Here is a 6,000-nt window from a genome sequence, read left to right as displayed (position 1 = left end):
ATTAGTTTTAAAATTAGTTGAACCTTTTACGCTGCCTTGGCCTGAAGCACTGCCTTTGGTTTTGCTTGATCTCAGAATCACTCCCTCAGGAAAAATACACTGTCACCATTTTAAATCGTTACTGGCAGTCACATGCAGCTAGGTGAAAGGATATACGAGTCTGCTATGACGAAAGGAGATCTCCTCACCTTCTTCCAAGAATTAACTAAAGCCCTTAAAATGAATACAAAGGTTGTAGAGCAAACTTCTCACAGCATGCTCCTGGGAGACGAAGACTTACAACATCACGACCTGGCAAGTATGTCTACTGGGACCAGCATCTTCACGAAGTCACCCTTCAACCTCGTTGGAAGGGACTCTACCAGGTACTGTTAACTTGTGCCGCTAAATTGAAAGGCATTGACTCATGGATTCATGTTTCTCATTCAAAGAAGACAACACCTCCTGCCTGGACTTCACAACCATCTAGAGCCCTGAAACTCAAATTAACCAGACAAAAGCCAGGATGACGAAGTAAACACATCTGCTGTGGATAGCTTTCCCATGATTTGGGACCAGGTCTGTATAATCTTCCTTTTTATTTGCCTTTTCCCATATATCAATGCTTTTGATTCGAACATTTGTCTCCTATGGGCACAATCACAGGCTCATTTTGCAACGAATCCCATTGTTGGATTTGTGGACAGCTGCCCTTGTCCAGCACTTCTGAGTTACCTTGGTGAATATCTCCATTATAAGGGTTTGACGGGTTGGCTTTAAGAAAAAGTTCGTTTTAGAAGAAAGAAACGCTTGTATTACTTTAGAAATCATGGACATCATTCATTGGAACCCACATGAACGGCCCATCAACCAAACCTTAAATAATTGTGCATCGGTATTTGTTTTCTCTTAGTGCTACCACGACCCAGTCTCAGGAGAGAATTAGGATGTCAGGACTGAAGAATGGCACCTCTTGTCTTTTAGGGTGTTCCCCAGTTACAGGGCAGATTTATATGGTTAACACTGTGTTAAGGACATCTAAGTGCCATCATGCTGGGAACGGCTAACCTTACAAAGACGAACTGACCTAATAACACCTGACATCTTGGATGGGCACCACGATTCTTATGCCACAGCTGCCACTTTGAAAGCTACTGGTTGGTTAGCTGAAACTAACACAACATTGTAAAGCAATTATACTACAATAAAGATGTTAAAAAAAAAAAAAAGAAAGGGCTAGTGGTTGAGGACTTCCCTGGTGGTCCTGTGGTTAAGAATCCGCCTTCCAACGCAGGGGATGCGGATTCGAGCCCTGGTCAGGGAACCAAGATCCCACACGCACGAGGCAACTAAGCCCACGTGCCTCAACTACTGAGCCTGCATGATCTAGAGCCCACACGCCACAACTAGAGAGCCCGTGCACCACAACTACTGAACCTACACTCTGCAACTACTGAGCCCATGTGCTCTGGAGACTGCACGCCACAACTAGAGAGAAGCCCATGCACCACAACTAGAGAGAAACCCACGTGCTAAAATGAAGATCCCACGTGCCCCAGCTAAGACCCGAGACAACCAAATAAATAAATATTTTTTAAAAAGCTAGTGGTTGGGGCTTCCCTGGTGGCGCAGTGGTTTAGAGTCCGCCTGCCGATGCAGGGGACACGGGTTCGTGCCCCAGTCCGGGAGGATCCCACATGCCGCGGAGCAGCTGGACCCGTGAGCCATGGCCGCTGAGCCTGCGTGTCCGGAGCCTGTGCTCTGCAACGGGAGAGGCCACAGCAGTGAGAGGCCCGCGTACCACAAACAAAACAAAACAAACAAACAAAAAAAAGCTACTGGTTGGTTTGGAACTGATTGGAATACATGGCACAGTATTTACTGGGTAATGCCAAATGGAACCCAACGGCTTTGTGAAACTAACTTCTGGCCTTGGGTCCCTCCCAGATGGATAGGATGTTGTACCTTGGGATTTCCCTGGACTCAAGGGTATATTCACACAACTCTCAACACAGCCCCTGAAAATTATCCCTTATAAAAAGCAAGATGGGCTAGGTTAGTCATTTGGCCTCTAGTTTTGTTCCCTCACTGGGACTTGAAGATGTCATTGCTCATATAGAAGCTTTAACCAAATTTCCCCAACAAGCTGTAAATCTTTACAATTCTGAAATATCTTTAATAAGAAAGGCAGTCGTACAAAACTGGCTGGGTCTTGACATTCTAACAGCCTCTTGAGTTGGTACCTGTGCTATCATGCAAGCAGGACATTGTTTTAACACCAGGTGAATCTTCTAATGTCACCAACTTAATGAGTCATATGAAAATACAAATAAATGCCATGAACGACCCAATACCAAGTTTTGTAGAAACACGGAAAGGTTGGTTAGGCTCAGGTGAAAGCAGGCTAAGATCTTTGCTTATGACATCACTATTGATGGCTGCAGCATTTATAAGTGTGTGTGTTCTATAAGTTGTTGATATTCGGTATCTCTCACTGTTGTGCTATGACACCCTCCACAGGGATAATGATAGCTTGATGTTTGGAGATGATTAACCACCCCAGTAAGATTTCTCCTAATGAAGATCCATGAACTTCTATTTTGAACGCCAGTTACAACTCACTTCCGAGATGGATCCTCGTTGGTACCTCTCACGTAACCACCTCTTTCCCTCCTCTGTGGGACAAGACTTTCTGGGAATGAGACTTCCCAGTGCTGAGGAAGTCAATGCTGATGCCAAATAACCAAATGGTTGCTCATTGATGCTTTTTCCAAAGAGGATCTCTACCCAAAGGGGGAAATGTGAAAGGAAAATCAAAATGGAGTCAGTATTGCTAAGAGGGCTCTCTAACATGGAGCTGGGAGACCACTGAGGAAGGATGACTTATGCATGTCTTAGCCTGGATGGAATCTGACTTTTGGACCAGTTACTGTCTTAGTGCAGCACCCATAATACCTACCTGATGTTCCAGAAACTCAAGATATTTATCAGACGCTTTACCCTAAAATGACTCATGACAGCCCATCCCTTAGGGAACACACATTCCCTTTCTTGAATCACGGTGCACTGTGAGTCTTGAACAACCTTGTGGCATTTGCTTTGAGGAGCTCCTTTTTTTTTTTTTTTTTGCGGTACGCAGGCCTCTCACTGCTGTGGCCTCTCCCGTTGCAGAGCACAGGCTCCAGACGCGCAGGCTCAGCAGCCATGGCTCACGGACCCAGCCGCTCCGCGGCATGTGGGAACTTCCCAGACCGGGGCACGAACCCGCGTCCCCTGCATCGGCAGGCGGACTCTCAACCACTGCGCCACCAGGGAAGCCTCCTGCTTTTATGAGCTCTTGACTCTTTCTCTTTCCTGTTAACACTCTCTGGTTTCACCTGAATCTGTATCTCCTGAATTGCCCTTCTTAAGACCCCAAATAAAGCTCTTTGTTCTTTGCTGCCTCGATACTGATTACTGTTTGACAACCATCAGAGAAGGCAGCCTTGCCCTTAATCAATAAACCTAACTGAGAACAGAAGAGTCAGCGTCAGACAGGAGAGCTCCTGTGAGGCAGGGCTTGCTTGTTAAGCACGCTGATGTAGGGAGGACAAATATTTTCCCTCTACCCTCCTGTGTTCTGCTTGGCTGAGACTCTATAATGAAAGACAGATTAACAAGGGAAAATCAAATAGAAGTTTATTAACATATGTACCTCAAGTACACATGGTAGATACCCAGGAAAAAGAGTGACTCCCCCCAGCTGACTTCGAATCCAGACTAAAAGCCATCTGAGTAGGGAAAGGGGAGGGGGATGTAGACCTCTTAGGGGAGAGTGAAGGAGTCTTAGGAAAGATGACAGGGCCCTTGGAAGAATAACTGGGAGGATAGTTTGTGACAGGCTTTGTCAGAATGTGGTGTCTCCTCTTCTGTGACAAGAGCCAACCTTCCCTGTTGGTGAGCCTTCCAGGAGGGGATCTGTGACAGCTGAGGTCCTGGGAGGATCTGACTTTAGGCAGACAGGGGAGTTCGGAGAAAGGCTCTCCTGCATTTGCTGTTCCTCCAGTGCCGACAGCTCCTTAATCAATGTACCAAAGGGCATACTCGGGGTGGCGTGTGCTGCTGTCTTCCACCGACGTGATTTTGTCTGAAATGGGTTCACAGCTGCAGGAAAGGGTCCTGGACCGACCCAGGAGACCTGCCTTTGAGTCTGTCTCCAAAATCTGGGTCTGGGAAGGAGAACACGGGTCCAATGGCTCAGTGACCCGATGTGGATTGTCTTTGGCCTTTTCACCCGGTGAGTGGACGCCTGTCTGGGACAGTCACGGGGAGCAGATGACACCTGCCGACCGGGCTGCTAAACATGTGCTCAGTCCTCGTGGGAGAACCGGGCTCGGGTGGAAGAGCCTTTCCAGCAACTTGGGTTGGATGGGCGTCCTGCAGGGACTCTCATTCAGGATTCAGGGCCTCGACGCCCCTGGGTCTGGGACCAACCGTGTGCCCCGCCGTCAGCCTGGGGAGCTGGCTTCCCGCTCTGTGCTGCCCTTTCCCTCACCAGCCCCAGGAAGGGCGCTCCCTCCTCCCCCCACCACTCTTCCATCATTTGCCCACATGGATTTGTGTGCCAGGTTTCTGGGGTGACCTTCTCTGTGTCCTCCGAGTTTACAGGAGCTCGACTGAAGCTCGAGGTCTCCCACCAGCACGTCTGTGTTTGGTAGTCCCAGCGTGGGCGCGCTGTTGGGCCTGGTGATTTATAACAGAGGGAGCACAGGTGCCTCCACCAGGGATCCTGTTCTGCTCTGACTCTGAAGCCTTCTTGCAGAAAGGACACCGAACTCCCTAACGAGAGCTGTGACTGTGACAAGGCTATTAGCGCTCCAGCTAACGTGACAATGTGAGGGAAATTACTGTGCTTTTTACTGTCCCACCACCTAGGTGTTCCCGTCATAAGATGCTGGTGTCACCAGCTGCTCAGCACACAGGCATGAAAACAGTGACACATGTGTGACACAACTTTGCAAAATTCTCTGGAAATTGTCTGAGACTGGGTCATAATTGCAACATCCCTTTTAGCCAAAGACAAAAATAAAACAATTTAGGAATGAGCTTGACCCCCTTTTCTCAAGGAAAACAACCCATGGGGTGCGGGGTAAGTGCCTCACAAGCAGGGCAGCACCCTTCCCAAGGGATGTGAGGCAAGATTGAGTTTTTTAGTTTTATAACTTTATAGTTTTCTTTTCCAAGATCACTTCTAGGGTGTCGGTCTGTGTTCCTTTGCTAAGCAAAGGCAGCATCCATGCTCAGGTAAGGGGGTCATTAACTTGGGGGATTCTAGTTCATGGTGGCGGTTTGGGGCTAACTCACCCTTTCCCACCCTTCAGGACACTTGCGATGCCTTCAATGTTCCCTCCTGGACAGCTGGACCCACCCTTCCCACCACGTTATTCTATTCACCAACCAAGCTCCACTCCAACACCTTGCACACGCACCCGTCCTCAGGTGGAGTGGCCTTCCAGTCTGTGCAGACTGAAGATCAGCTGTTTCTTCCGGAAACACAACCATCTGTATAGTTTCCTGTTGCTGACCTAACAAATTACCACAAACTTAATGGGTTAGACAACACAAATGTGTCATCTCACAGTTCTGCAGATCAGAAGACTGACGTGGGTCTCACTGGGCTAAAATCAGGCTGTCTTCGGGCTGTTTCTTCCTGGAGGCTCTAGGGGAGGACCTGCTTTCTTGCTCTTCTGGGTTGTTGGTAGAAGTCAGTTCCTTGTGGTTGTAGGACTGAGATCCCTGTTTCCTTCTGACTGTCGCATGAGGGTCTTTCCACCTGCTAGGGGCCATGTATGTGCCTTGGTTCACAGCCCCTCGCTCCATCTTCAGAGCCAGCAGTAGCAGTCGAGTCCCTCTCATGCTTTGAATCTATCCTTTTTCTTCTATCTTGTCTCTCTCGTTGACTAAAAAAAATGCACAACTGAAAAGTTGAGAGTTATGTTTTATTTGGTGGACATTCTTAGGACTTCAAGTCCGGGAGGCAGC

Source organism: Phocoena sinus, chromosome 14, assembly GCF_008692025.1.
Source record: "Phocoena sinus isolate mPhoSin1 chromosome 14, mPhoSin1.pri, whole genome shotgun sequence".
Lineage (NCBI taxonomy): Eukaryota > Metazoa > Chordata > Mammalia > Artiodactyla > Phocoenidae > Phocoena > Phocoena sinus.
The sequence above is the reverse complement of the archived record's forward strand: the minus strand, read 5'-3'. Positions refer to the sequence as shown.